This window comes from Primulina eburnea, chromosome 12 (genome assembly GCF_022965805.1).
Source record: "Primulina eburnea isolate SZY01 chromosome 12, ASM2296580v1, whole genome shotgun sequence".
Taxonomy (NCBI): Eukaryota; Viridiplantae; Streptophyta; class Magnoliopsida; order Lamiales; family Gesneriaceae; genus Primulina; species Primulina eburnea.
In genome coordinates, this window is record NC_133112.1 from 849,696 (window position 1) to 862,109 (window position 12,414).

Genomic DNA, 12,414 nt, shown 5'->3' on the forward strand with positions numbered 1-12,414 from the left:
TCAGCATGCTCCTTCTTCGATTTCGAATACACAAGAATATCATCAATAAAGACGATAACGAATCGGTCTAAATAATCTCGAAAGACCCGATTCATTAAGTCCATAAAGATAGCAGGAGCATTCGTAAGACCAAAAGGCATAACCAAGAATTCATAATGGCCATACCTCGTACGAAAAACAGTCTTGGGCACATCTTCGTCTCGAACTCGTACTTGATGATACCCAGAGCGAAGATCAATCTTCGAGTATACAGAAGTACCCTGAAGCTGATCAAATAAATCATCAATACGAGAAAGTGGGTACTTATTTTTCACAGTAGCCCGATTCAGTTGCCTATAATCAATGCATATTCGCATAGTACCATCTTTCTTTCGAACAAATAAAACTGGAGCTCCCCAAGGTGATACACTCGGTCGAATATATCCCTTATCGAGAAGATCCTGTAATTGTTCTTTCAATTCTTTTAATTCCAATGGTGCCATGCGATAAGGAGCTTTCAAAATAGGCGCAGTTCCCGGCACAAGATCAATACTAAACTCAACTTCTCGATGAGGAGGAAAATCAGGAATCTCATCGGGAAATACATCTGGGAATTCTTTCGCAACAGGAATCTCAGATAAGGAAGACTCCTTCTTCGAAATATCAATAGCGTAGATAAGATAACCTTCATCTCCGCTAATCAACAATCGAGACATTTCCAAGGAAGATACCAATGGAATTTTGGCTTGGGAACCCTTGCCATAAAAATTCCACTTGGGTCCATCAATCGGTCGAAATCGAACTACTCTATGACAACAATCAACAGTAGCTCGATTCGTCATCAAGATATCCATGCCAACAATACAATCAAAGTCGTGCATCGGGAGGACAATCAGATTCAAAAATATCACATTATCCTCATATATCAATACACAATTATGCACAACTTTCTCAGACAAAATAATCTTCCCTGCTGGCGTGGCTATCGACAAGGTATCATACAATGGGGTACATTCAATATCGTGAGATGAAACAAATGCATGAGATATGAATGAATGAGATGCTCCTGTATCAAATAAAACACGTGCAGGATAATCGCAAAGCGTGCAAATACCTGCAATCACGCCACCAGGAGCTTCTCTCGCCTGATCCTCAGTCATGGCATACACTCTTACTTGAGGAGGAACTTGGGCACTCTGACCACCCGGTCCTCGATATCGTGGGACACTCGACTGCTGAAAAGAGGGAACAGGAACAACAGGTCTCGTCATACCAGGGCCACCTCTAAATCCTGGCTGGGGCTGAGCATGAAGTCGTACCCCTGTTCGGACATACTCGGGAGAAATGGCCTTCCTGCCCACACTGATAACAAGTACCAAACATACCTCGACACTGTTCGATAGTATGTTTGCCTCCACAATGGCTACAATAGGGAGCAATCACAGGACTCCCTCGCTGAGATCCACTAGAGCTCGAAGAAGACGAGGAAACGGAGCCAGTCTTCCTGAACTTCTTACCCCTTGGTCGCAAAGTAGGCTGCTGAGCTGACACCGGAGGTGGAGGAGTATACTGTGAACCTCCTCTCCTAAGTCCAGCTTCGGCTGCCTTGGCTCGTTCAACCGCCTCTGCGTAGCTGGTAGGCAATCCAGAAACAACATATGTATATAAAGCAGGATGTAAACCATTTACAAACCTGTTATATTTTGCCCTCGCATTCCCAGCTACGTGAGGTGCATACTTCAGTAAGGTAGAAAATTTCGAAGCATACTCCGCAACAGACATCGTTCCCTGTTGCAGATTATTAAATTCATTCTCTTGGGCAGTATAATAAGAAATAGGAGAATACTGCTCCAAAAACTAGGCCTTGAAGACATCCCATGTGACTTCAGTCTCGGCCTCTTTCAGTCCAATCTCAGCGGCTTCCCACCAAGATTTAGCTCGGTCCTTTAACTGATACAAAGCAAGCTTCAGTCTCCGAGCTTTAGAATATTCAACAATATTAAACAGATGCTCGATATCCTTCAGCCAGGACTCAGCTCTCTCAGCACTCTCAGTGCCAAAGAACCTCGGTGGTTTCAAGTCCTGGAATCGAGCCATCACAACATCCATGGACAACCCTTCAAATTGCCCAACAATCCTCTCAGTACTGCTACTCGCAGTTTCATTTATGTGATCCATCTACAAATCAAAAGATGAATATCACAAATCAATATCAATTTCATAATCTCATCATCTCATATCATCAATATCATCAGATACTTACTCAAATCAATCACATAAGAGAAAGTAATACAACTAAGTCAAACACATACGCACAATTCCTTTGTGTCTATTCAAGTGTACACAAGACTCAAGATCATCCCCAGCTATGCTCTAATACCATCTGTGTGGGGCCCTTAGCTCCTAATCGTTATTATAACACAATCTGATTAGGTTTAACTAATTACAGCGGAAAACGAGTTTAAAATTTTCTTTTACAACGAGCCCAAAATATCTCTTCTGATATTTAAATACTAAAAATAGTATCCAAATTCAAATCATAAAACACGCCCACACGTAATCAAAGCCAATCATATACAAACAACTCATATCCTCAGGACATGTCCCGGTATATAGATACATATACATATATACTGGGAACAAGACATAAACATAAAAACCTCAGCCCAAGCTGTGGCTCCCTCCAGAAGTACCCTCTCCGGTCTCCTGATATCCTGGAGTACCTGCCATTGTCCACACACAAAGACAACAACAGCCCCCCTTGGGGGTGAGCAAAGCTCCGTATGGAACAACCAATCATATATACCACAGATATCTAAACAATGATATATGGTATGCAATGCATGTATGTCGTGGAGGTATCGGGTCAAATGCCCATCCACTGAGCACATGTCAGAATCAATCGAATCGCTATCAAATCAAATCAATGCTCGAGCTGACATACCGGCCGATATGGGAATACACGTATCATAGCGTCGGCAAAGCGCCATCAAGTCCCACATCTCATATCCAATCATATGGGGCCACAATTGTCTATGCTTTACGGGTCATATAATACCGGCATAGCGATTGTGTTCACAAACCCCGGAATCCAATCCAATCATATCAGGGTATCCAAAGATCATTGCTCAACGTGCATGTCATGTATCGATTTATGCATAAAATGATGTGTGTTAACAAAACATTTATTTTATACATCGATACTCAAATCTCAATGTCATGTGTGCCAATCAAATCAACACATAAGGCATATAGACACGTAATCTCATCCCAATCAATCAAATCAATCCAACATATATCATATAATACAGATACATGTCGTATGTTACCCGGTCGCAACATACCTCAATTCTTCGTTCCAAATTGATGTAGTCTGAAGATACACTTTATCTACATCAATTACATACTCATTTCAATTAATAACATACTCAAAAATCATTAATATGAGTTTCAAATATCATTTGAAACTTCAAAAATTTATATCAATTTCAAATCATATCATAATTCAATTCCGACTTCAAATATAAGTTTATTGTCGGTTATTCTACTACATATCAGAAATTCACTTTCAAATACATGCTATTCCAACACTGTGATATTTAAAGCTGCTGGAACTGAAGGAAAAGTACCTCAGTCAGAAGCCCTCGACGCGCAGATCACAAATATGTAATTTATTTCGCGTTTAAACGACGTTTCGAAGTCGATTTAGAAGAAATAAATCAGAATTCTCTCGTGTTTCTCGAATTCTCTATAATTATCTGACGGAAGGAAAGAGAAAAAGGATTGTATCCTCATCCCACCGCCTCTCGCGCTCGGGCGGTAGAATTCTCGCGCCCGAGCGCGAGACATTCTGTCCCCGAGACTTATTTACACCGCGCTCGGGCGGTAAAAAGTTACCGCTCGGGCGCGGAACTCTCTGCCCGAATACTTATTTCAGATACCCTGGCGCTCGGGCGGTAATTTTCTACCGCTCGGGCGCCACACGTTCTGTACAAAGTATTGGTTTTGTACTTATTTTGGCGTCCGGCCTCTCAATTCAAATTCATACAACATCAATTTATATACAATATTCATTTCTCTATTTCATTATCATAATATACATCAAATAAATAATCATATGACAATTTCATAGATTATCGATAATCACATAGGATTTACGATAATACGGTACACGGTCCTTACACATAATCATCCTAAAAAATGTTCACCTTCTCGGAAACGTGCAAGCGCTCCCGAAATTTCTCAAATTTCTCCATCAGAGTGGGAGAGAGAGCTTCTGCACTGTCATAAAAGAACTGAAGTTCTTGCAGCTCCTCCCAATAGCGAAGAATCTTATGAATGACTTCATCTTCCATATCAGCCTTTCGTTGTTACAAAGCTGCCTTCATGAATTCTTCAGCCATATCTGGAGTATTTGAGCTGCCTGTACCTGCCATTTTAAGCTGCTAAATATTTTTAGTTGATATGTTTGAAACTAACTGAGCTACTCCTATTTATAGCGTAGGGTCAAGGAAGATGAAAGGACAAAGTCATTACAGCAGACGATTAACCTTTTAAGCATAAGATTTTATTTGATTAAGTTCTCATAATATGCATCTATTTAGGGGGAATATTGGTTTTAAGAGGTTAACTGAGAAGACAAGAGTTAGTAAATCTTCAACTGAAAGGACACAGTTTCACAACTGATCGTTCAGTTGGTTATGTTACTAATCTTCTCACGTAAGTTAACTAATTAACCACATTATATTCCAAATCAAGTAAAGTGACTGCTTGCTATCTCATGATAAATAACAGTTTCAAAAAACATGGACGCATTTGAACCGCTTAAATTGTATACACGCTTACAACACACGTACACACGTTTTCATCCAAAATTTTCAGGGACTGACACGTCTCTCGAATTTGAACAGTCACGTACATATGTATCATTCCCCGCTTCAATTCAGTTTCTTTTTCCTTACGCGCCTATCAATTTCAAAAAAAAATATATTCCTACACTCAGAGCTTGTTTCTTGCAAAAATTTCAGGTTTTCATATTATCAGAAATGGAAAATCAGATTCCCGCTCACGTATTGAACGCTATGGCTATCAATTTTGGATCAGTTCTGTCAAATGGAGAAGCCGATGTCAAAAATGTCTTTCTGAAGCTCGAATCAGCTGGGCTGAGGATATTCTTGGGGCAATCTTCACAGGAGATTTACTCAAAAGAACTTCAAGACTTCTACTCCAATGGCTACATCAATTCTGATGGAGGAATCATTTCTACTGTCAATGGTCAGTTGTTGATCATCTCGGAAGACTCTTTTGGAGAATTATTCTTGTTGTTTTCTAATGGATTGGAACACCTTGCTGATGTCAAAGCATCTGATGTTGAAGAGATGCAGACCCTACTCTCTGGTGATGGACGGAAAATCAAAGTTTCTGATCCTAAGAAAGAACTGAAGCACGAAGTTCAGTTGCTGGCTGATATTGTTGCCAAGGGGCTATTGGCGAAGGCAGGATCTTTTGCTGCACTAACTTTGGAGAAATTCCAAGCCATCGTTGTTATCATGGCTGGACGACGACTTAACTGGAAGCACCTTATCTTCAACATCTTGAAGAATATGTTTCTATCCACCAAGCAGTCCAAAGGCTTTGCAGTGCAGCTCAGTCATTTGATGAAAGTCAAAGGGTTGGTGGTTGATGATTCAGAAAGATTATCGAAATTCAAAATTTTCAATGCCAAAAACATTTTGCCACCAAAGACTAAACTAGGCATGTCTCCTGATCAATTCTTGAATATCAAAAAGGAGATTGGGACGCAGCAGGCCGCTCCCAACTCAGTTAAGAAAGCCAAGACTTTGAAGACTACCAAGCGGAAATTGATTGTGACTAAATCTAACATAGAGAAGACTCCGCCTCTTCAAATCATCAAGAAACCACGGACATTGAAGACCAAACATGCTGCTACAGTTAATGTCATACCAACTGATAGAATGATGGAATCAGCAGCTCAACAGCCAATCCAAGCTGTTCCGTTAAAGGCAATCCCAACTGCATCCTCAGCAAAGGATCAGTTACCCTTGTCCATCAATCTACCGCAGAGGACAATCACTAAATCTAGTGATCAGATCAGACTGACTGGAGTCAAAGCTTCTTTAATCACTGTTTCTAGTTACATTCCTCTACCATTTGTTAAACCTACAGGGTTGGTGCTCAGAGAGGGGATTGATGCAACTACCTCTGGATTAAACATCCCTCATACTCTGACTGACCCCAAGGGCAAGAGTAAAATACAAGAAGAGCCCAGACCTACTAATGCCATTCAAACTCATATTGATCTCATTTGGCAAGAGGTCAATGAATTTTCAGTAGAGAAACTCAAAATCTACGGGAAATGGGTAAGATTCCGAGCTCATGTTTTTGCTAAGGAGCTCCAGGAGAAATCTAAGCTGAAAAGATTTATTGAGCTGGAGAAAGTGGTGTTGAAAATGGTCAAAGCTTCCTCGATCACTCAAGCCTTGGAGAGAAAGAAATATTTCTTTGATCTTACAAGAGAGAAGAAGCTGCAGAAGATTGTTGCTGAGCTGCGACAAAATTTCAATCCCACAAGTGCAACTGCATTAAATGATAAAGCAGTATATACTCAACTGGAAGCATATTTGATTGTACTACAGGTAGAAATTAAACAATGGGAAATGGATCAAGAACTGATCATCCCAACAATATCTCAAGAGTTTGTGAGTGAAGAGCTAGCTGAGCAGTCAACTGGGGAACTATCTAAGGACACTGCTGCTATTTTTTCGCAGAAAAAATATGTTCCTTCATCCACAGTTGTTCCATCTTCATCTATGTCAGCGCCTCCTTCGAATGATCCAAGTCTTTATTCAGAAGCTGACTTGACACTCGCTCATATTGATGAAATTATTCAGTCAGTGATTCAAGAAGCTACAACAGATGAACCTATTTCAGTTGATCACTCCACTGATCAAGCAGCTCAAGAAGTTCTCATTTCAACTGAAGAGCCAGTTCCGCCTCTTGTCACTGATGAACCAGATAATCAAACTGTTGTGCCCACTCACTCACCAGATAAACAAATTAATGCAAATATGGAGGCTCAGTTGTTCATTTTTGAAAATATTATAACTGACGAGCCAGCCCAAGCTTCAGCATACTGTCAAGCAGAAGCACCAGTTCTTGACCCTTCATCTATCAATCCTGAAGATTCTCTTGCTCAGCAAGAAAGTTCAGTTGCTACTCCGGATCAATCTTCAATTAATCCGACTCAATAGAAGTGACTGAAACAGATGTTCCAGAACAGACTGTCATTGAAACGATATTATCTGACAGGACCTTGGTGGTTTTTGATCAAGTCTATCAGGAACATGAAACATCTAGACAATCACATCCTCATTCATCTGTAGATTTTGAATTAGTTCTTGAAGAAATTCAAGAGATTCAGAACAACTTGAATAAAATGATCACTGACATGTACAAGATTCAGCACACTCAATTAGAGCACACTCTGAAGCTGGAACATTCTGAAGAATTCAAATTGGCGAAACTGAAGGCAATTCAAGATGCTTTAACCTCTCTATCCCATACGGTAGAAGAAATTCAAAAGAACAAAGGTTTGGCTAAGAGTCTTTCCGTAAATCAAGACTCTATCAGCAAACGAGTTGACAGTTTGGAGACGCTCGTATCCAGAAAAATGGACTCGCTCCAAACAACAATGACTTCTGCTGTCTCCAGCATTTTCACACTGTCAACATCATATCAACTGATGTTCGGAGATTATCTGTTAAGATGAAACTGTTTGACAAAAAAGGAGAAGAGATTAAAGAGATGCTAGAACAACAGAAGAAGAGCAGTTAGTTTCGAATTGCTTATTTTTTGGAGTTTTGTTTTCAGTTGTTCAATATCAGTTGATCAAATTCTTATATTATCTACAATGAGATTAGTTGTTCAACTATTATTTGCTTAGTTTTGTCAAACACCATAAGGGGGAAATTGTTGAAAACTAAGTTTCAGCGTTTGACAAAGTGCGAACCTTATGATTATGTAAATAACTGAACACGAGAAATCTGAACTACGCGACTGAGTCTAGCTGAACTGAACTCTCGAAGAGAGCTGACTGATCAGTTGGAAACTGATCAGTTGATTTATTGAGTTGTGAACATATCAAGCGTTTTGCCCAGTAGCAGATCATTCAGCTGAAACACATCAACCGACAAATAGTACAACAGACTGCAACTAGTTGTGGAATGCCGCATTTCAGAGTCTGCAGTATACGAGTGTCAGAAGAATATTGACAGTGGCAAATCAACGGATATAAAATTCAAATAACATTTAACTGTTGTCGTTGAAAGGGAAGCCTATAAATAACTGAAGAGGCCAGCAGAAAAGAACACATACGAACTATCATTTAAGCTTGTTGTCACTCTGCTGAAATCACTACGTGAAATCACCACGCTCACACTTACTCGTTTTATCAGTCGCATTCAAGGCTACATTCTTGAGCTTGTTAGCACGATTGTAATATTTGCTTTATTTGCTAAGTTGTGCTACATTCAGTTGAGAACTATAAAAGCCGTTTGTAACTAAGAGTTTCAGTATTGGCAGTAATAAATCCAAACTGAAGTGGGTCGGTACAACTGTTGTATTTGATCAAAGTCTTTTAGTGGAAATCATATCTTTGTGATAGAAGGGGTGACGTAGGAGTTATTCTATTCTCTGAACATCCAGAAACAAATCGTGTGCATACTATTTCAGTTATTGTTTTTCATTCAGTTATTCTATCTTACAGTCAGTTTACTTCCACAACTATTTTTTAGTTAAACTGATTGTCATCGAATGACAAGATACCGAGCATCAGTTTGTCACTAAACTGAACTCATTTATTTTTGGAAAATATTATACAATCCGCGACTGTTCATTCAACACAACCCCCCCCCCCCCCCCTTCTAAACACTCATCAGCTTTCCAACCGATCCTTTCATATATGTTTCGTTCTGAATGATCCCTTTGTTATGCTGTGAAATCTTGAAAATGCACTGCTAGGATTCGAATTAGAAGTGGTAAGGAAATTTCAGAAACATGACTAGATAAAATAAGGCCCTGATGAGATGAGTTATAATAACCGATATACGGTCTCATCCCCTTATAGGAGTAACAATAGGGACTAATTAATATATCATGGATAAAGAGATGAATAACGGTGTTTTGTATAAGTTGATGCTCCAATTACTATATGTTTTAATACCTTGTTTTGAATTATATTTGTCTCATGTATACATGATTCATGGTGCGACATATCAGATTTGAACTTAAATTTTATGTATATTTTGTATTCTTGTGTACGATTGGCCCTTCATATACTGAGTGTTTCTCCAAACACTCACCCCCTTAATTCTTTTCGCAAATAAAGGCGAAGATAAAGTGGAAGAAGGTGAACAACACATGTTTTGGGGTTGATGATCAAGTTCGAGACATGAAGTTTCAAGCATCAATTTTAGTTTTATTTTTCTTTATGTTATCGCTTCTGCAATTGTGATATTTTATGTACTACATGGCTCGTTGTTTTGCGATTTTAATTGTTAAATAACGCCGATGACGCGTCTCGGTTTCGGGACGTGACACATAAGATGGAACTCATAGCCCGAGGAGACCTTAATTTTTGTCATGTTCCTCAAGGCTGGTCACTAACGTAAAGCTAAGGTGGAGCTAATGGCAATTTGCAAAGAAATGTTGTTTTGCATTTCTAAGTGGCAATCCAACGAACCAAATTGTGGTTGTGGGATAAATTACTACTCTATAAAATAATCTTTATTCAATTAATGATAATTTTATATACGATAAATTTTATCTAAATACTCATGCATTTACATAGATAAAGACCTTGAGATTATTATAATCCAAATATGATTGCGTGATTGTTGGTAATCGTGAAATATATTTTAAGTGATTGTACTATCTAAAGTTGTTCTTGGTCGATGAACTCTCAAATAATAAAGGATTTGACAAGTTTGATTGAGACCAGTGTTCGTGATGTGTTGTGGAGGGCTCGTGCTCCTGATTAATATTTAATGACCAAACAACCAGGATTTATTAATATAAACAGTGAAAGCGATTAAAATTTTCATGACCTATTCGTAAATAAGACATCCCAAAAAATCAAAACAACACAAATAATATTTATATACTCGAAATAAAGTCATAGCATCAATTCACAACCTATATCCGCACTGGCCAGGACTAAACACATGCAGATCCGGCAATGCTCGATTACACAACTATCAATTCAAAACATCATAAATAACAGTACAGCTACACGGGGCATCTCCTCGGTAAATGTATGACTCCATAATATAGTATATATATTTGGGAACTCTCAACCATGACTCGACGACTGGGCACCACTACCTGACGCTCCACCAGATGCGTCAAATCCTCCTGGATAACCTGCTATGGCATCAAGAACAACCACAACATAAAAAGAAACGAGGAGTCAGGCCCCAGTACGACGAACCAGTAATATTACCACAAATATAACTGATATGAAATAAAATCAAGTAAATGCAATGAAATGCAATGCGTGTCGGTAACAAAAAAAATAATGGATACCAAAGTGGAGTCCAAATGAAACGCATCAGCAACAAGAACAGTGGCCACCCGTACCAGGAACGTAGCAACGCAACATCAAGTCGTCACTCATCCATGCACGTAGCATCGAGGGTACGGGAACTACCCGCTCAGCCCTCATGCAAGTCATTAGGAGTGTTAATCCTACTCACCCGCTCCATCGATGACGCAATAACTCGATAGATCAATATCAATATCAATAGCAATCAAAGGAGTCAAGGCTCGAAATGCTATGTACTAATAGTATCAACTCAAATAAATGCATGAATGCAATCACGTATTCACAGAAGCACATAAAGCACGCCACAACTCATTACAAATACTTAACGTCATTCCACATCGCTATAGACGTCATAATAAAATAGTTCATGCGTACCTCAACTGACTTTAATTTACCACAAAATATCTTAAATATTTCCCGAAAACTCCAATCATGTGGCAAATAATACATTTCATATCAAGTTCCATTTATTTTTCCAATATTCACTAATTTAGCCTAAAATTCCAAAAATCCTTAATTTAGGCTTTACAATTTCTAAAATGAATATACGACAATTCTATAGCAGCTAAACACCTAATTATTGAACACTAAAATTCGAAAACCCAATTATATAAATATGAATTTTCGAAATTATGCTCAATTAAATTCTGAAATTTTGTTAATACCTCCAATTAGCTCCGATATAACACCTACAATCAATAACTCAATATATATTTATTGTTGGAACTCAAATAAATCAAAATACCCAAAATTCGAAACCCTAAAATCTGAATTATACCTTTTAAAGTTTCGAATCTTGTTCTACGCCTCGAATTCGAGCTTTAAACAGCAGAATCTAATGTTTCCTCCCGATTTTCCGGCGAAAATAAGCGGCGATCCTCGACGGGTTTACGGGAATCACGATTTTTCTTAGCAAAACTGGTATCAATGGATAGCTCTCGTCGAGAGGATTCCGAATCTATGCTTACTTTCGAAAATCGGTGACCGATGGTGGAGTTACGAGCGGTCAAAGGCGGAAGAAAATGGTTGACTATTATTACGGGAGAGAGAACGAGAAACATGCAGATGAGGATTAAATTTTCTTTTTTTTTTTATATTAATTACTAAATGGGCTGGGCTCTAGGGCTAACGGGCTGGGCTCTCACATGTGTCAATGTTGCATTTCACTTGTATTGATGTAGACACATCTGCACACTCGAATAGATGCTCGTAGGATGAGTTCACTGAGCAACCTTCACCCTAATTCTCTAACTGGCTACCACTTGTCGAGTAAAAAATTTATAGTTATAGTTGTGCACCATTAATCCTCGTGATCCAATACACAACTGTAGCTAAATTCGACGAACACTACAACGTGGCTTGTTTTCTGACCCCGTTAGGGTAACAAGGTGGCAAGTTCGGTGTAGCTGTAAATCGGATATGAACTTGTTTATTGTAGTTGGAGATTCAGTCGTTTGTGAATATACATGGATGTTCTATATATGCGTTCCATCAAGTGAATAACATAAAGAATTTGGCTAGAGTAAGTTATATATTTCAGATATAAGAGTTTCTCTAGTTATATACGAATATGTTATTGTACCGTAGAACATTCACATAGCTATTAGATTTAAATTGGGGTCTCGACAGACCAATATCCCAAAATATGTTTGGGACATATGTAATTAAAGGATCACACTAACTTTAATCGAAGGCTTTTGCAGGCACTATCAGTTTGTATCTATGGGATTGTTACGCGGAGTTGCTAGACGTTTATCACGATTCAGTGAGTTCAACCGAAATGAGTTCGACTATAATTAATTAAAGGAGTTAAA

At 38.7% G+C, this 12,414-nt stretch overlaps 1 protein-coding gene and 1 long non-coding RNA gene across 2 annotated transcripts in view; one reads left to right on the top strand and one right to left on the bottom strand.

Moving 5' to 3' along the window:
• Window positions 1-12,414, top strand: part of LOC140808199 (chorismate synthase 1, chloroplastic-like) — a 44,368-nt gene that overhangs the window by 24,435 nt on the left and 7,519 nt on the right. The gene's annotated exons all lie outside the window — the stretch shown is intronic.
• Window positions 10,135-11,680, bottom strand: LOC140807676 (uncharacterized). Its single transcript, XR_012112736.1, has 2 exons — window positions 10,582-11,680; window positions 10,135-10,422 (listed from the first exon to the last, which is right to left on the bottom strand). It is a non-coding gene; the product is annotated as an uncharacterized lncRNA (long non-coding RNA).